The 21,063-nt window shown below is 37.6% G+C and overlaps 1 long non-coding RNA gene across 4 annotated transcripts in view; it reads right to left on the bottom strand.

Annotated features, from left to right (window-relative positions):
* The window catches only part of LOC137174346 (uncharacterized), a 146,297-nt gene that overhangs the window by 25,343 nt on the left and 99,891 nt on the right, over positions 1-21,063 (bottom strand). The gene's annotated exons all lie outside the window — the stretch shown is intronic.

A 21,063-nucleotide genomic window follows, 5' to 3' on the forward strand; every position in this document is an offset into this window, starting at 1 on the left:
TAAAAACAACAAGGTGTGGTTTTGGCGGGGATTTTGTGCAGGACTCTTTCTTGGCAGGGTGCAGTGATTTCTTAGAGTCTTGATGTCACCCCATAAAACTACAACTGGTTGTTTTACACTTTTTTTCGTCTTAAAGAATACGTTCAAATTTTTCAAGTCTGGGTTAAAACAATAGTCATGTGCTCATGTGCACATTGACCATTTACATTTTTTCAGTGTAAGTGATAACCTGGCGCGCCAGATGATTTGTTCCACAGAACCATCCGAGAAGTTGTCCTTGGAAACTGTTTGGAAAAGGGCAGGCACTTTCAAAAAATACTTGGCAGATGAACCATCTGTCTATCATGGATGAACCATCTGTCTATCATCGTCTTACCTTGTGCGGCAGCTGGAGACCAATCAGCGTCTCTCATTGGACACAACACTGGTGGAAGCCTGACAAGATGGATTCTTGTGTTATCTTGTGATGTCGTGATGTCGTAAATCCAGCTGCCTCACAAGGTAATGTAAGTGATGGGGGGGAAAATCAACATTCCTCATTCTGTGCAAACATATATACTTAAGTTTATCTAAAGTTAGTATGAGGCTTTGGCAGTCTGACTTATTCAAACCAGATGATAATCCTCCAACATTACAGTCTTTTTAGTTCAAAATTCTCCTTACTACTTACGCTACTATCCCTCCACGACAGCTTAGCATGGAAACACTGTCTATGGAAAAACAACGAGGAAAATTTGTGTTAAAAAGACCAACTTTGGAAGATCCCTATTTTATCTGACTACCTCAGACTGCCAAAGCCTCATATCAACTTCAGATGGTATACGTATTTGCACAGAACGAGGACTGTGGAATTTGTCATCACTCGCATTGAAATCCCTTTAGGAAGCAATCTTTTAATGCTCAGTAGGAACAAGAGGAATAATTACAGCAAGCAAATTGTGTTTCAATGTTCATATGGACACCCAACTATTTAAGACACACTTGAAAAATTGTGAACCTATCCTTTAATGCTAAGCTAAGCTAACTGGCTACAGATGGTAGCTTAATATTTTCTGTACAGATGCACATCGAATGAGCCTGTTTCCCAAAATGTCAAACTATTCCTTTAATGCCAAAGAAAGGGCAAACAGTTTATATAATGATAAATTATAGTCACGTATCACAAATAATGTGATATGTGGCATCATTTGAAACAAGCCAGCCAACATCCTTGAAAACAAGCAAAACTGCTCTACAATACAATTTCTACATAATGCGACTAAATTCAATGTGTTAATATATAATTAATAAACTAGTCTATGGTGTAAATGAATGAATAAGGGAGCAACTAAGGTACAAAAGTTGAGCAGAGGTCATTTGACAACACTGCTAATACAAAACATCAGATGTCAGTACTTTATTCTTGCTACATTTTCGGTGCTGCAATTGAAATTGCATGACTTGGAGGTGATGAACATCTTTTCCTTGACGCTGAAAGGACTTTTTAAGATGGTATAAATGCAGTTATAAAAATATCAGCACTCCTATTGAGTCCTCGAGGTTGAGCCATTTTGTCAGTCTTGGTTTTGCTTCAGTGCCTTTGGTTCTATTTCTGTTGGCGTCTCAAAAAAGACACGACACAGATGCATGAAGACAGTGCGTCATTACCTATCAGATAGGTAATGGACAAGTTAATGGAGTGAAAGATTGATTTAAAGTTTTCTTTTTAGTTAGTTAGTTGATTCCTTTTCTCTGCTTGGTAGCTTCCAGCAGAATGCAAAGAAATCCTGAATAATCTATGTCTTAAAGTTAGAAAACAGAATAAAGCACCAGTAAAAAGAAATGTAAGACAAGGAAAAGAAGATACAGTAAACCCATCATCACTGTCAAATCGTCATGGTGTATTGTTTTTCAGACTAGTGTGACGCATGGCAGCTTTTATTTACAATTTATTCAAACTACAGTGTTTTAAAAGCCACTCAAAATCCCTTGTCTTCTCTCCATGTTCTCTTCACTTGCACACAAGAAAGGATGAGTGGGAGTTGTCACAGCATGCCACCTCAAAACAAACAGATTTGAATGACGGACCTACGCAATGACATGGCACCTCTAACAGTTTGTAATGAACGCTCCCAGGAATAATTGGAACAAGTATATTTTGATGCAGGGCTTCACAAAGGCATATCGACATGGCATGTTGATAAAAGATAACGGGAGATCATTTACAGTAGGCATATTGACGTGGTGTGATAGTAAAAGTGAGGACAGAGACCGCAGTCATATTCAACATTGATTAGCTGTCATTGTCGTCTCACAGAGCTGTTGATCAATGAGAGATATTGTGAGTATGTCTTTTGAGAGTTTATGGACACAAATATTGATTGCTGTCATATTGGATCTATGACTGGTGACATTTTTTTTAAAGGAAGCAATGCAAAGTTTATTAAGTCAGGTGCATAAATGGATGTGTTTTTAAAGGAAGAGTGCAACATTTTAATGGAAATTCAACATGAATTTCCATTTTTATAACTTTTGTTGTGGGAACAAAGCTGCATTAATAATAAGAGACCAGCAGCTACAATTAGGATGCTTGGTCAGACTCAGACAGACGCTTTGATTTTTGGTTTAGTTATACTCTGGGGAAATACCCCGAGCAATGAAAAGTGCCTTGTCAAAGAAATAAAAGTACAAAAGAGAGCAACAGAAAGGCAAAGTCGTTATAAAGCAATTATCAGTCTTAGCAGTGTAATTAAGACGCCAGGCTTCAGGACTATAAGAGTCATTTACTGCTCTGCTCTGCCATCAACAACAGAATAACAAAACCAGCTTGCAGGTATGTGTGTGTTTGTGCACGTGTATATGATTGAAAGAAAGAAATGTTGCTGTGTGTGCATCATGAGGGAAAACACTGACACAGGGACCACCCTCTAATAATTGCAAGGTTTGGTTGCTGTTTCCCAATCTGCTTATAAAATGGGAAATCAGACCACAGGCTTCCCGGCTGTCCTGACAGAAGCGTGTTAATGGATTGAAGAGGGGAACAGAATCGATACAGCTGTCCCCACTCTCTGGGCCAGAAAACCATCACTAGAGAGCAGACTGTACTTCTGTACTCTACAAGGGATGACCTGGCATGCGTGGGCCTCTCAGAAACCCCAATGCTGACAGGTTCAAGCAATCTGTTGAGAGTAATCATGAGCCATTTGCACCACTGTGCAAAATGGGCAGTAAGTCTTTTTCCATTTCTGCAAAATGTCATGTAATTCCTGATCAGAGGTTGTGTAAGTGTTCTGTGCTCAGAAATGTAACTGGAAACCAATGTCCTTAAATTGAATATCGCAGAAAACATTAAAATATCCCTTCAAACATCAACAACACGATCATAAGACGGAGCCAGTTCATTGGTTACCAACTTTAGTTTTCAGGGTGAATGACTACTGGGAAGAAGAAACAGATGGGCACTTTCCTTCAGCTGTGTTTTGTTGAATTAGAGCCACAACAGCTAAAAAAAGGCTCAGCAGTGTATCAGCAGTGCATTTCCTCATGCTCAGACTAATGCACTGCGTCATCCTGCAATATAAACACATGCAGCACTGGGTTGAAAAAAAAAGACTTGTTGGCATTGTATATCCTCAGCAAGACTGTCATCTCGATAGAGGTTGCACAGATCTTGATAACAAAAAGTTAAGATGATACAATAGTTTGACATCAGTTGTGGATACATAATCTGTCAAAAATCGGTGTTAAAAATGCTAAACAAAGTCACAACTTTACATCCAGTTAGATCCATAATTTTAACAAATCATCTTACCTAAATGACAGAATAATTGATTTGTCAGTGCCTATCAATACAACTTATATGACCGTTTCATATGAGCATTTTCTGGCCTGCCACCTCTATGGTTGAGATTTGGTTATAGGCAGCTAAAACTACTCATTTAGGTTTAGGGAGTCACTATCCTCCATTCATTCTTGGCATGACCACAAGAAGTCACTTGTCAGGAAAACATGAACAAGTAATTTTAAGTAAGAATTAAAAAACACTGTCTATCCAATTTACTTTTAATGGAAGTCCATGGTATTGGTTGGCAGTTGAAAAAAACATCCGAGGCACTCTGATTGTAAGTTAAAAATCTTTATTAAATTGTGGACAAACCAACGCGTTTCGACTCAGAGAGTCTTCATCAGGGTATAAGATGCAACGAGAACATTTTTTCAATTTAATTTAATTTAAAACTCTTCAAGTAGTCATGTGTCTAGGTCACATGGCATGTTAATTCTGCCCACAAGAAGAGACCACATGCAAGACATGAAGGTAAGAACAACAAAACAGGTGCAAACAATATTATAACAACCTCACATGTATAATGGCAGAAAGGAAAAGAAAATCACTATTCAATCATATATGAATAGAGTGTAAGTAGAGGACAATGATATACATTAGTGTAGGTAAAAAGCAATCTAATGGGACCCTGCCTTGTGAAAATACTCATAATTGATCACCGCCATTAGTCCTTGTGAAAAAACAAGTGGACAAAAACTCATAATTACAACAACAATAATGTACATTGCTAAGAGGAAGTTATAATGATCGTATACAGTGACAGAAAAAAACTGCATTAATCACACAGCTCAAAGCTGTATAGTATAACATCACAATACAATATAGCAACACAGGGTGCCACAAGCTCTATCCCATGATGAAAAAAGTTTTGTTATAGAAAGGGGGAGAAGTCAATTTCCCCGTTTAGGCCCAGAAAGGCAGTGATCCTGAGGGTATTAATCCAAAAACTCTCCTGTTGAAGGAGACATTTGAGTCTGTCGGCACTCCTTGTATTTCTTGGAATCACCTCAATGGCCGTGGCTTTCAAAGTGTCTGGGTTAGTATGGCCCACAGCCTTGTAATGTTGTGCCATGGGGTAATTGGGGTTGTGGGTCCTAATAGTATATTTGTGTTCAGCCAATCTCTTCTGCAGCTTATGTTTTGTGCAGCCAATATAGAAACAGCCACACTCACATTCAAGTCTATAAACAACATATGTTGTATTGCAATTAGCAAAGCTTCAGCACTGTATCAAATGTCTTTTGACTACAAACATCCACAAATGTGTTGTCTCTGTTGAGGTTGTTGCAATTATTGCAAGAGCAACATCTGTATGTGCCAGTGGGTTTTGGGAACCAAGTAGTAGGTTAAGGGGGGGCGTATGTGACTCCTCACCAGGCTGTCTGAGTGTTGGTGCCCTTCTGAGAGAGAGGGCTGGAGGCTCAGCAAGCACTTAACAAAGAGTGAGGTCACTGAGCAAAATATCCCAGTTTTTAGTGAAGATGTGTCTGATATCATAGGTCATGTTGCTGTACTGTGTGGTGAAATAGATTCTGGGGGGTTGTTGTTCATGGGGTCTCTAGTTCAGGAGGTGCTTGCTGTGTAAGGATTTGGCTCTGGTCAAAGCTTGGTTGAATACCTTTTTGTTGTAAGCCCTCTGTTCAAATCTGTGGTACATGTCTTTGGCTTGGTGTTCAAATTCATTCTCAGTATCACAAATCCTCCTAAGCCTCTGAAGCTGGCCATATGGTATATTTGATATAAGGCTTTTCGGGTGGAAGCTGTTAGTCTTTAAAATGGCACTCGTGTCACTGTTTCTCCTGTAAATCGACATGTGCAAATGTCCATGTTGATCAACAATGATTTTCAGGTCCAGAAAGTTTATCTCTGTATTACTGTATTCCAAAACAGGTTTGATGTTGATGTTAGTGGTATTAAGGTACTGATGAAAGTCAATGAGCTGTTGTTCAGACAATTAAAAGATAAAAAAAGGGTCATCGATATATCTCCCATACCACTTGATGTTGTCTTTGAAAGGGTTGGTCTGGCTGTACACATACCTTTTTTCCCCAAATATCGCCCGGTATAGTTGGGAAAATAAGACGCATCCATTGCTGTGTCCTTGACCGGTCTGTAGAGTTGTACCTTTCTCTTAGCACTGTATATAATTTTTGTCATTATTATGAGTTTTTGCCTACTTGTTTCTGACAAGTACGAATGGTGGTGATCAGTTATGAGTATTTTTACAAGGCAGGGCCCCATTAGATTGCTGTTTACCTACACTAATATATGTCATTGTCAGATTGTCCTCTACTTACACTTATTGATTTGTGATTGAATATTAATTAATTTTTTTCCTTTCTGCCATTATATGTCTGAGGTTGTTATAATATCTGTTTGCACCTGTTTTGTTGTTCTTACTGTCATGTCTTGTATGTGGTCTCTTCTTGTGGGAAGAATTAACATGTCATGTGACCACCTGATGAAGACTCTCTGAGTTGAAACGCCTTGGTTTATCCATGATTCAATAAAGGATTTTTAACTTACAATCAGAGCGCCTTGGATGTTTTTCCGACTGCCAACCAATACCAAGGACTTCCAACAGTAAGCTGGACAGACATTGTTTTTTATTCTTACTAATCTGATGATTTATTCTGCCTGATATTTTACTTCAACATTGCCGACACTATTGGTCTTGACCCAGTGCAGCAGAGGACATTCTTGTCTGTGACCAGAATTTAGGAACAAGGCTACAAAGTGGTGGTGTCATAGATAACATCTCATGACTTTTAATAACAGCACTGCCCTTGGACCAAACTATGTAGTTTTTAAAAATTCATCTTAACACAATAGGAAGATGCATCAAGCACTGACCATAAAAGAAAATGATTACAGTAGATACACCCCTTGAAGAAATTAGTAATGCTTTAGCGCTTGGAGATTCCCATGTGTACAGGCTGCAAATGATGTATCCTTTGTTTGTCCTTTGTTCAGCACGTAGTGATAACCGGGAAACAGCAGGAGAGCTTTCAAGGCGACAATCACCATGGCAGTTTGGGCATCTGGAGACAGGCACAGATGCACCAACTCTTCAAAGAATGACCTTTGATCTTCTTTTAACCTGAGCCATCTCTCAACAGTCCTTGAGGCAAACATAAAAGCAGCGGAGACCAGACAAGGGACTTAAGGGAAAATACTGAATATGCTTTGGCTTGGAAAGGTTTTGGTAACTTTGTGATTATAGATGCTCAAGTGAGCAAAAAGCTGAAGCTTGTTTTAGATTGCAGTACTGTTGGAAAAAAAAAAGATTTTGCTTTTTGGTGGCATTCAACATGTCGTTTTGGGCAATTTCTGGGATCAATATAAAGATAAATGTTATTAATTTAGATCCTAAAAATTAATGTTTAAATCCAAAAACACAATATTCCTGTTTTTAAGAATATACAGTATATAACGAGTTCGATATTTCATCATCAAGAGAAAGACCATGCTTGCAGCATTGAAAAGATAGATAAGTATAGCAGAAGTTGTTGCACAAGAAGTAGAAAGTTCTGGAGACTATTGTGGTTGTCTGTTAACAAGTCAGCCAAAAACCTTTGGTGTTTTTCATCTTTGAAGGAAGATCTATCCAAAGCCACCAAAGAGCAGATGGACACTTGTCTCCTCCAAGAGAAAGCAAGAAAAACTCTTGACTGTTGATCCTCAGGCTTGGCGGTGTGACTTATCGTTGCTCAGACATGGTTTAGCACTTACATCTAACTGCTGTTTGTACCAGGGAGGGTTTAAAGAATCATGGAGGGAAAAAAGCACATGAACCTCAATCTATCACTCTCAGAGGGTGAAGCAGCTGCAACAAATACAGTTGTAGGCAAGGGCAGGAGTGTTCAATTTTGATAGCAGAGAGCTGGGCGGATTTGTTGCATTTTTCTTTAGTTAGCTCGAAATCCTTAAAAATGGGTAACATACACTTTCCATAAGAACCATCAGCAGTACTCACTATCACTATCAGCAGGCAAGTCTGGGACATTTTGCAGAAGCTCCCACATTACCAACTTTATCTAATATCAGGCTTGTTATAGTAAATCATCAGTGAATCGCATTAAATACAATGAAACCCCGCCTCTATCCATCAGCATCAATTCAGGTTAAAGTTATAATCCTTAAGATTTTCATTAAATCAATCTCAGATTTTAGTACTATTTATGGTTAGCAATTTTCAGTTATTGCCATTCAAAGTATTTACATTCTGTAATTACCTCTCTATTTAGTAGTTTTCATTGTTAGTGGTGGAGTCCGCCATTCCCACGCTGGATTCAAACTGCATACACACATATGAGCCAGTCACAGGAAATGATACAGCATGTAATTCAATTTTACCCTTTGTAATTTTATCTCATAGATACTGCATGGTGACCTCTAAGGACAAAACATATACAAAAAGCAAAAGCACAAACATTAAGGAAATGTGATTCTAATCCAAAAATGCTACAAATTGTAGAACACATTGAAAAGCTGAAACACAAACATTAAAACAAATGCAAATTTGTTTATACCTGTTACTCTTGTGTTGTATTTGTGACAAAGTCGCTTCTCAAGGAGTGTGTTGCTGCCCCCAAATTTCTGGGACTTGTAGTAGTAAATTTCACTTACTATAACCACCAATAACCACATGTGTTGCCAAATCTACCAGAGCTGAAATCTTAAGGATTATAACTTTAAAGTAATGCATGTTTCAACCCAAAACTTGAGATAGGGAACTAATTTTTCTTCTTCACAGTGGACAACCTCTCATAGTGCTCATGTTTTCTGAAGATAAAAAGAGCTGAGATATAATAGTAAATACATACTCTTTTTTTTTCATTCTCATTTGCGATTACATTTCATCCACCACACTACCTGGGAGCACTTGACCCGAAATGGCTAGCATGGAAAATATGATAAAATGCATGAGAATCCATTTTCCCCAAAAAAGTCAATAACTGTTAGGGAGCTGGTGCAGTCAAGTGAAACAAACATCTCTTCTGAAAGTGAGTACAGGCAGAGAAGAAGGCTCATGATCCCACTGCAATTCATCTTTACTAATGTCTGAAAGGCTTTAGAAAACCCTTTATTTCTTGGAGTGCTGAGTCTGCCGGGTTCAGATTACATGAATTCAGCCTGATTTTGACACGATTTTGTCATTGCCAACAAATTTCCAGCATTGGGCCTGAATGTGAACGTTGGGAACAACAAACGGGCCTTGTAGTGTGACAATCGAAGAACAGCGACGTGTCATCTTGGACGCCCCACGACACCCTGAGGAAAAGTCTAGCATGTAAGAATTTTTTGTATTTTCCTGCCTAATTTGACATCTCCTACAACATGTTCCTTGATGTTGACCAATAGGCTGACAGAGTGCTCTCGGGCACATATATGTAACATGGCGAAGAGAAAGAGGGATGCTGCATTTATGTAATATTCATGTTAACACATTCATTCTCTTTGAAGGATAGACAGACCATACTGTCCTCTTCGTGACACCCAGGAACGGGTCCACAATCATTTTTCCTTTCTTTTCAGAACACAAGACCACCAGCATCACACATATGGCTACTTCTGTAGCCATTTTAGACAATTTCTTGACCCTTGTCCCCAACGACTTATGAATGCAAGCAAGGTCATGATTGGTCGGGGTCAAACTCGTAGTGTTGCCACTCTCCCAGCCAAGACACAGCAAGAATTTATGCCACTATGAATGCCAAATCTGACATGGTGACCATCATGAAAGACAAAAATATTGTGTTGTCTGATCCCGGCCGATTACCATTGTGTACTGAGTTAAGAGTATGTGCAGTATGTATGATTGAAAGAAAGATTTACTAAGGACAGTAAATCATGAAATTTTCTGAAAAAGATTTATCTAAGTTATGTACAATAGTAATTATTAATTTGCTTTGCCATTGTGCAGGAATCTTCCTCGTGTGCACCTTTCACAAAGACACAAATATTAGCTGACATTTCAGGGAGTCAACAGCCATCTTCATGTCTGAGCCCGGCCTTTCCATGGCTTGACATTTATCCTGCGCTTGATTGGTTGAAGGAGAGGAAGTACTCTAGCCTCTTATGTACTCCCTACCTATTCCTTGTTCTCCTTGTCTCTTTCAATTAAGGAGCCTTAGGGCTGCAGAGAAAACGCTTTAAGGCTTTAAAGCATCTTGCGTGGCCTCACAAAGGGCAAATTTAGAATTCATGGCATTTATGCCTGTATGAAAAGGCTTTAACATGCAATCACGTTGGTCAGATGAATCAAGTAGAGGGTGCAGCCTTGCTGATATGGGCTCATACAATGTTGTGTGCAAAGAAACATTTGCACATAATGTAAACTGAATTTTCCAGTGTTTTAGATTATAGCCCGCAACATACAGCAGTACAGCACAATTCTTCCCAATTTATGTTGGTACGAGGGAACAAGATCTAGGAAATTATACAGCTAATAAGAATTTATACAGCAAGTGGAGGTAACTATTTACTATTTCAGTGTGCAGGTTGACCATTGTGGAGCAACAAACCTGGGGAAGATGGGGTAATGAGTTCTGTAGCACTTAATAAATATGCTGTTATTTATTTCATAATTACCATACACTCATTACCAAAACTAGTGAGGTACAGACAATAACAAAAATATGTTAATGGTTGGACCTCACTAAAAATATGGAGAGAGGTTCATATGTACTTTTTCGATTTTAAAGCAATCATTGGTAAACTTCCTGAGTACCTTTGTGAGATGCTTTCTCCTCTTTCTAACAGCTAATAACTTTGACACCTATTGTACACTACCATTTCAGTCAGGTCTCCCTTGTAAAAGAGATAATGTATCTCAAGAGACTTCCTGGTTAAATGAAGGTTAAAATAGGAGTAAAAATAAAAAATAGGATACACAAACTACATAGCTGTTTTTAGGTTTGGGGTACATAACTACAGGGTAAATTTGTATTTTTACAAACTGTGTTACTGTGTATGTTGTAAAGTAATCCTGCTTGTGAAGCCTGAAGTGGTACATGTTTATATGGATTGACACTGCTGTTACACAAGGTGCTGTTCATCGTTGTTATGGAATACAGTAAGTAGAAAAGCTTTTATGCCACAGGCAATAACTACACAAAACACATACACAACAGCTGCCACTCACTTCACCAGCAAACGTTGTCGATGGTAGACAAAATTCAACCACCCTGCAAGATTATTTTACTTGTATGTTCTGAATAATCACATGAATAGCTACTCGGTAGGTCCCAAATGCTAGATTGTTGCTCAGTAATGTAATACTGTACCCAGTAAAATACGTACCAGTTTGTTGAAAATACCGACAGAATAAATTGTTTTTAAGTTAACACATTTTTAAACCCTTTTCCCCTAACTTCACATCTCGTTCTCTTGTAGCTACACATAAAAAAATGACGCTGTACGTTGCGGGCTATAATCTAGAAGGGCTCCCAAGAATTTCATCTCAAAACTTCTCAGGCTCATCATTGCAATGTTTGGTTTAATTAAATTCAGAGAGGATGAAATACAGTCTATGCACAACGTGTCCTATGACTCATAACAGGCCTAATCAACTAATAATCAGCCAAGTGTGTCCCTCTTATCAGGCATAAGACATGTGGAATAAATTTGTTATCAAGGAGTTTTCATGAAAAAGATGGATTTAGCAAAGAAATGAGCCGATTTCTCACATCTTACCCTGAATTCCTTGTAGGTCTGGAGCCCATTTTAAAAACACCCTTAAATCCAGCTTCATGACATTCGTTCTGTCTGTGGTGTTCTTTCTTCTACAATAAGTCAATTCAGGATATACAGTATAATTGACTTGGCAGTGAAGGTCAACGCTGCTTTATTGAAAATGCCAGACGGCCACATATCAAACAAATCATTGCCTTTGGAAGGACTTTTTGAATAAGCATTTGTCTGATTGTACAGTTTAGCCTTGAGGGGACGATGTTCACCAACACGAGTATAACAGACTGTACCCTCTAACACTGTTAACTTGATTTTCACTGAACAGTACAAATGACTATAAATATACCCTAAATGTCACTACAGTAGGCAAGACGCTATTGATAGTTGAGCCCAACTGATATGTCGGTTGGCCAATATCTAGGCCTATCTCAAATATATTGGTATATATTGGTATCAGTGTATATATTGTCTGATTTGCGCCAACATTTATAGTTATATAGTTATATAGGCAACATTTCATGTGTATTTGATCCTTTTGTCTTAATTCAAGTGCAAATGTTTGTCACAAATGTCAATGTGTGTTTATCGATTATATCAGCCAATATTCTCTCTCTCTCTCTATATATATATATATGTACATAAAGAATATTGGCTGATATATCGATATCAGAATTTTTTTATTCCTTAATATGGGAGATAATATCGGCCCCAAAAATCTGTATCAGTCAGGCTCTAATTGATAGTCTAATGCTGCTGTATACTTATTCATGACACTGAAAATCTCCTCCACTCTGAATCAGTGTTAATGCCTTCTGTATGATGCAAAACTCCTATGGTACATACAGTATACGTTATCAACAAACATACAGTATATGTAAGGGATCTCATTTCTTGACTCTTATGAAGACATAGTATGTTTGCGCCACTAAAGGCTGCAAATCAATGAGTGTGTTCCAGTCTTTTCTCATCTGAAATTTGCTGTCCCTGACCTAAGAAGCACCTGATTCAGCTGCATATTGCTGGAAGATGCGCAGAGAAACCCTTTTCACTAAATGTAAGGGATCCTTTGTGCAATCAAAATGAGCAGACAGCACAAAAAGGTTTTTATGCTGTGAGATTTATTTAAATTGTGTCAACCTTTGAATGAAAATTGAAATATTACTATTTTTTCTTATGCAAGTTGCTGAAGAAATAGCATCAGAGAGGACATTTTGTACTAAAATTACTTGAATTTTGGATTATACCAACTTGTTTTGTCTAAGTCAGAGTGTCAAAGCCTAATAATACTGAACAAGAACTGTAGATTTTGTCCTAATTTCACATCCATTTGAATCGCTTCAGGAAGGGATCTCTTCCCAGCCAGTATGGACAAGATAAACAACTACAGAGACTAATAATTGTTTTAAAACAGACTTGAAAAAAGTGTGAATCTATCCTTTAATCTGCACTGTTTTTGTGCAATAATCTGACTTAATCCCACACAACAGTGATGTGGCAGTTTGCTATTAAATACAGAGCAGTTAGGTGACTGAAATACAGTATATTCTTTATTGAATGATAAATTCTGTGATGCAAATAATATTTCTTGATACAAATGATTGTGGTTGATGAACCAGTCAAAAGGCAGAAAGGAGATTTAGTGCATTTTCGTTTGTTTGCGTTTTTCTATCCTTCCTTTGTTGAGTTTAGTTTTAAGTACTTCAGTACTAACTCATTTATTTTATTTTCTACATGAATACTGACTGAATGAGGGTAAAAATTACTTTCACATGATGAAAATGTTTTCATGCTCTTCCCATCTCTGAAACTAAAACCAGAATTAACATCTTTTACTTAGATCCAAAGGGCAGAATGTGGGGATGTTTATCTCTCGTCCTATACTTGTTGTTGAAGTGATTACTGATAAATATGATTAATGGGAGGTCTCGATGGCCCTAATCATAAATCTATTTGCCTCTTGGAATCAATTAACAGACCTTTAAACCCAGTATACGCTGTAAATTTTCAGTGAAGCAACAGCAATCCAACTCTAATTTAGCTCAAATCTGCTACTGCAAAGGAGTGACGTTACCAATGCAGGCGCCAGGCAACTGAGTCAAAGATCTATTAACCATCACGTTCTGAGTGTTTTATTATTACCAGAGTGAGCTATTGTTTGCAAGGGGAATTCAATTTGTGGAGCGACGCTGTTGCCTTTCAGGAATGGTGATGGGGAGGGTGTCCGCCCGCACATAGGCTGTTTCTCAGCTCGCTGAAGTGATTCAAGCAAGCGGCTTACTGCAAGTGAGCAGATAGGGTTGTGGAGACATCAGAGGAATGGCAGTGATTCATTATTTCATTTTCACACAGCGTCAGACATTATTTACACAGATGGTTCAGAAGATCCACTGATGTATGGCGTTGCAGAGCCGTTCACAGCTCAATGAACTGATAAGTGCTGCTACAAAGCAGTCAGCCTTGTTTGCATTACCCCCTGTTCCTGCCCGCAGTGAAAGAATAGGCTATGACACTGACCAATCCCCCTGGAAATCCTTTTGTTTCTTCTCAGGAAAACATAACTTTCTCCCCACAATGACTAACTCAAGAGCTTTAAAAGGAGAGAAGAGACTGAGTATAATTACGTTTGAGGCTTTCAAGACATAATTCCTACAAAGTATAGCCTATTGCTTGAAGATTACAGTGGTGCTGTAACATACGTGATGTTTGAAATTTCACTGAGATATCTGTAAGGTCCTTTGGTTGTAATCCTTCAAATCCAAATGTATTTAGTAAGAAGATATGTACTTTATGGAAATGACAAAGCCTATAATAGTTTTTGTGAATTGTCTGGTTATTTCAGTTAAGGCCTGGCCAGAGTTTTCAAGTGTGTCTTTCTATGTATCAAGTTTGTCTCTTCCTGAAATGTCTGTTTTTTAAATGCAGCAATAAATCCAAGACTCATTTTATCCCAGAAGATAATTAAAGCAACCTTGAAATTGTATATTGAGAACAGGGTCATCATGTACCATCTTTCTGAACTTGTCAAAGTCTATTTTTGCAGATACAGTGACATTTCTAAAATGCTGACAAAACTCAGCCTCTGAAGTGTGTGGCAGAGTATCTCAAGCCAGCACAGTCAGCCTGTAATCATCAACGAGGACATTAATATTAATCTGGAACTGTTATCTGCTGTGAAGGAAAGCCCAGTATACTTATAGTGGAGTGTCTTCATCTTCATAGTGGATCTGTAGTGCCAGAATGCAAGAATGGACCTTAAAGTTATTTTCAGCACAGACAAAAACAAAAAACACACACAAATGTGCTTTAAAAATATCATTATGCACACTAACAGCAGGATATATTAGTTATAGGCTAAATGTATTAGCTGTTGAATGAATTGACCGTTCTCTTAGCCCCATCCCCCTACATTACTGTTGCTACTCCTGTCAGGCTTTCCGCTATCATGCAGCACATATTCAGTTCACAATGATGATGGAGGCAGTTTTACAATCAAAGTCTTTGAAACAGTAAGTCCTTGATTTCAGACAGAGGTAGACAAAAGCAGGTGTCTCATTTCTAGTCAGAGACTGTTGATTTTGCCGATTGAAATGACAACTGCCACTGAGGTGATTGATAACGCAGATGCCGGATGACTCTTTAATGTTTCCAGCTGACTCATTATAAAGCAAGAATCTTGTAAAAGAGGTCTTAAATATAACTCTGATGGTAATTCACATGATAGCTAGAGTGCTAAAAGACTGAGGCTAAAGCTGGGCTACATGTTCCAGTTATTTTTGTATTGCAGTGAGATAGTTAGTCCTATTATAAGTGTGATAAGGAAACACATAATGATAGTTTTACTTGTTTAAGTGTTTTAATTGATGATATCAAGCTCCTTGGTCTTGGAAGTAATGCTTGTTTATTGTAGATACATTAGTAAGCTAGTTAGCCTGACATGCTAAGATTGCAGCTTACATTAGAGCAGACAAACACACCGTTAAATGAATTCCTTAAACTTTTGCTCTTGTGTTTATAGTTTTAGAGATGTGAAAAAAAGTGCATATGTATCTCTTACTAGAACTCCAGTGTTGACAGACATGCCATGCTAATTGCTAAGGCTATAATTGGACAATTTGGGGTTGAGGGGTTTAGCAGTCAAACTAGATTAATTGAGAAAACTGCAGATTTTCCTCCTATAAGTCAAACTAAATTGTGTGTCAATATACCTCACACCAAATTTTCTAGATCCGGTCTTCAGAACTACATGTCTGTGTCCAAATTATAACACCTAAACATGTATTTACTGAAATGTATCTTCATCATTATCACCACTACCGCCCATTGCTGCTTTTCATATCACTGGTGGCATTCAATGAGGCAAGTAAAGACCATCTGACTACACGCTGTATTGCACTCACACCATCTCCATCTTTTCGCTTTGCCTCACTTGTAGATAATCTGAGGATGACATTATGAGCTCCTGAATTTGGTTAGATCCCATTTCATGCCCAATGGATCGAAATGATGGAGTGCTTTGATGCTGAAGCTGTCGGTGATGTTAAAGTCCAGAGGTCCAGTCTAAGAACAGACTGAATGAACAGCATGTGATACTGTAGTTGGACTTCAAATTGAATGGTTCATGAACAATTACAAATAGCTGCCAGTGAAAGAGCACGTTACCAGACTACCCACAAACCCATAAGGTTTTGACTGCATGAAGTATATCTTGAACTCCATCACTCAGTAATCACTTTCCTGCCTGTCAGGGTGGATTGATGGGCAGACACAGACAGGTATGATGGATGATAGAGGTGAGGTTTAAATGACAAAATGAGGAATCCTACAGGATACAGCTATTTTTCATTAAAGGGATCTCGTCTTAAATTAAAAATCCAGGGTCGCTGATATGTTCAAAATTTGTAGTAGTTTTGAGGTTCATTTTTTAAGTTTATGAAGCATACGTACAAATGTTTTAACCTGTAGTAGTTGATTTTTGGCCACCCGAGGGCAGCACAACAAGCTGTAAACACAAAATTGACATATCATCACCTTACAAAGTTGTTAATGGTGAATGTGTTAGCAAACAGTTGCCTATTTACATGTCCAGCAGACCTGGAGCAACACTGTCATTCATTTGGCCACCTTGTGAATGTAAGTCCAATATTCACTCTCCTTTTAGCTTTGTTTTGGTCTCCATCAACTCTTGAGGGAAATATCTGGCTCTTTAGCCGTAAAATGCTCCACTCTATGCTCACCAGCTAGTTGCTAACATTGTCTGTCTGTCGTTTGGTGCAGGGCAAGTAGCGTAGTCAGTTTATCAGAACGTCTTGCTCAAAACAGCTGCCTGTTGTTGTTGGACGCTAATGAGAGCAGTGAGAACCAAAACTGTAACACTGCAGTCTGAAAAAACCAACGAGATGAGCTGAAAGACACTAAAATGCTCCTCAGAGCTGTGGGTAAGATGTGAGTTTGTTGCTACAAGTGAACTCAGATTTAGATTACACAGTCATTTGATTCACTGTTAATATAAAAATACTAATACTAATTAGTGCAGCTTCAAGGCAATTTTTCGTTGTTAATGTCTTGAAACAAGGCAGTAGCAACAAAGAAACTATATAATATTAAAGTCAAAAGTTTGCATAGAAGCTAAATGATCTCACTTCACTGGCATTCTTATTTTTTGTGGTAAAAAAGGATTTTATCTCTCAATAATAAGAAAAATGACTTGCAGTGAATCCACATTGTCATTCTCTTTGCTTATTCTTTCATAAAGACAGCTATTCAACAAGCACTTTTTATCCTCTGCTCCCATGCTGAGCACAGCTTAAGATGAGTGACATGAACGTTTCAGAAGGTCATGACGGCAAAGGAGACATGGCAAAGCAGGCATATGGTAACTATCCCTCTAACATAATAATAAAAAACAATCTCTGCCTTATCAATTATTCATTGAGTCTTGGTAATAATTTCTTAAAATTAATTAAAAAAAGCTGCATTTGGTAGCATAACTAACTCACTTGATATGTTTAAATTAGCAAAGATGGCAGGCTTCCAGGCATATAACAAAGAATAATAATAATGTAATTCTTTATAATTTCCCAAAGGAAAATAATTTATTTATCTTTATAAGAGAAAATCTCTTTTGGCATGACTCCCTCAGCAGCGAGGCCAGAGTCTCGCTCAAGGACACTTAACCAGAGCAGATACTTGCTTTAGAAATTACATGGAAATGATTTTCAAACATCATACACGCTGAAGTACAGCAAAGACCGAGTGTACATTTCTAATTAGGAACATGTTATATGGACCTGTTTACTGGAGAAAATACAGAAAGGGTACATGAAAGTGTTGTGGTGTTAAAGAACGCCCAAGGGGTCCCCGAAGCGTCTTCATTTAGTGTGTTACTCATACATCATGACTCACACTTTGGCGAGAAGGACAATTTGTATCTGTTTGGTTGAATTAGAAAAGACATGCATCTCATTAATCTCTTGAAAAACAATACAGAAAAAAAAGAACAACTCATAAATTTATCAAAGCCAAAGCTTGAACTGATCCACTTCAAAACAATGGGAGGAAATGAACAGCATAAACAGCTATTAACTAATGTGCATCCAAACAAGAAACCTATTGACATTTCATTTGCATGCATGTCTTTTGACAATGGTTTTTGAAATTTATCATAACAAAGCTTGTGTTCAATGTGACACGCATGTCCAGTGTCTGACTGAATGTTTTGTTTACACGTTAGCCGAAGTTGAAAAAAACCCAGTAATTTATGGATCATATTATGTAAATCTTTCACTCTAAGCAAACAGATTTCGGAGATTTACGTGTGTGAGAATCAATGTCACAGTCAAATATTAATTTTTTTTCTTACTGTAATTTTCTACAGCTGTCATGATGGCCTAATGACAAAGATTAATTTGACAAAGATTAAAAAAAGCTTAAACGAATGGTAATATTACACTGCGGTCACTTCTTTCACATTCATGCCTTACATGACTTAGGCTATAGTTTATACACACTTTATGGCACAAGCATGGGCATAAGAAAACATTTTGAGGTATATGATAAAGTTAATTGCATCTTTTCAATACAAACAACTCATTAACATGAACTTTTAACAAATTATTAATAACCTAAAATGAATTTACAGACATGCTGTATGGACAAAGCTTCACATCTAACCGCTATAACTAACTATGTGTTCAATGATAGACTGTACTGTAATTTAATACTATTATTTATGCTCGGCCATGGCATGTTTATAGATGATGTCGTGGTTATGTAATGCCAAGCACCATCAGTACAAGGATGCAGACAGCCAACTGAAGATGAAATATTGATCTTGGTTGTAAAACTGTATCTGAAGTCTCGCTTCTTTGCTTTACATTTAGTACAGAGCAACACCGAACAATATATTTACTTGAAAAAAATTACACATCATAAATATTTAATACCTTCTGATCTATATTTCAGGGATTCAGATGATGAATCAATTACATGTGATTTAGGGTGGACGATACAGATACAATCATAAAGATAATTTTGTATTGCAATATCAATACGTATTATGATTTTAACTGAAAATTGTAATTTTTTGGGAAAGTCAATTGAGTAAAAGTTTATAGACAACAATTAGTAGACTAATCAGTTGAAAGAACAAATATTTGGCAACGACTCAGATCATCAAAAAATGCCCAAAACTCATTGGTTCCAATTTCTCAGATATAAATATTGCTGCTTTATTTTTTCTTATACAACAGTAAACTGAATATATTGATGTTTTGGGCTATTAGCAGGACAAAACAGCTCTGGGATTTACAACTTTGCCCACAATGACCTAAACTATTTGTGGGATATAAATACCACTACATAAACCAACACATCCTCATATAAAAAAAGACAGTATAGGTCTAAAATTCATCTAAACATCATCTTGCGGCTGCAATAATGCACCCTGGCTTTCCGAAACTGTTACAAATCACTGTTAAAACATAATAATGTTTTATGGTGTGACAAGGCTGTGGTTAAGGTCTGGTTAGGTTTAGGCACAAAAACCACTTGGTTAGGGTTAGGGAAAGATCATGAAAGATCACTTGAAACATGGTTTATACTTCCTTAAAGTTACACCCTTCATTGTCATGGCAACAGTAAACACCATGACATTAAGTTGTTTGTTTTTTTAAAAAATGTTCCGACTCACAGTGGTCAGTGGAGCAGTGGTCTCCAGCAGCAAAGTCCATATCTAATCAGCCATGCGCCCAACCTGTCTCCTCCTAACAAGGCAAAAATCATCTTATCAAATCACCTTATTTTGACATCATCTGAACTGTGTCACTTCCCCAGGTCATAATTAGGTACAGGTACATTTACTGTTGTTTTTCTTTTGAGGATGGGCTGCATAATCAGTAGAAAAATTGTCTGACAGATGACATATTATTTAATATGTCATCATGATATTATTTAATTACATATATTATTTCATTGTACATATAGTCATATTACCAATACTGTCAAAGACAATGAGCTTTGAAGCAAAAGAATACCATCAATCTAACTGACTTTTTTTATAAGCATGATGAATATTTCACACTATAAAGTCTGAATAACACAAATGTTATAAAGTAGCTTCATAATCAATAATGTACTTTTGAGTTACTTTTTAGATTTTTTAGTTTTGACACGTAGTTACAGTAAGAAGCTGCTGCTCAGGGAAAATACCCATCAGGTACTTTGCTGTGTGAAATAAAAATCAATTCAAGATATCAGTGTTTAATATGAACCTTTGAGGCATGATGGATGAGTATTTGACACGCTTTCCATGGAGTTATCAATCTAAAGAGACATCAAGACTGATATTGTTTGAAAAAGACCGAGCTGCAGTAAACTAACATTGATTACAAAACAGACTGGTACTTTCAGGTGTCAGTCACTAAATGAAGATTACACTGCTAATGAGGAGGGTGCTGCTCATTTTATTTAGTTGTGGAGCTCTGCCAGAATCACAAAATTGGGGCTATTCACATCTTCATTTTATAAAAGGAGAACAAATGAAAGGCAGGCAAAGTCTATTGCTGCTTTTTGAAGGATCTTAATGAAGCAGTTTCCACCGTGCTCACATAAAAATGTGCATAAATTATCTCAGAGGTCTACTCGTCCCCGACATTACAGCTGCAAATTCTGATTGTGCGAGGTATTGAACTGTAATTCTCTGTAAAACTTCTTTTGGCTTGGAACAATCCACTTAGTGCAGTGTGGATAAAACTGAGCTGCACTTCCTCCCGGGGAAATCCTCTTCCCTTACAAGATCTCTCCATTATTATTGACCGAAGCAAAGTAACACCTCTCCAATGCTCCCATTTGTCTGCTCACTGCTAGAAACCCTCCCCGAGTCCATTCTTACTCACATTGAGCTCATCCAGAGAGCTGCAGCCTTCCTAAAATCTCTGACATAATCCTATCTCAGCACACACTCAGCTGGCTGTTTGCATTCAGTTTCAACCACATATGTTTGCTTGCCCAGGGCACAACATCACCTCAAGATGCTGCAACTCTTCCCA

This window comes from Thunnus thynnus, chromosome 22, assembly GCF_963924715.1.
Source record: "Thunnus thynnus chromosome 22, fThuThy2.1, whole genome shotgun sequence".
Classification (NCBI taxonomy): Eukaryota; Metazoa; Chordata; class Actinopteri; order Scombriformes; family Scombridae; genus Thunnus; species Thunnus thynnus.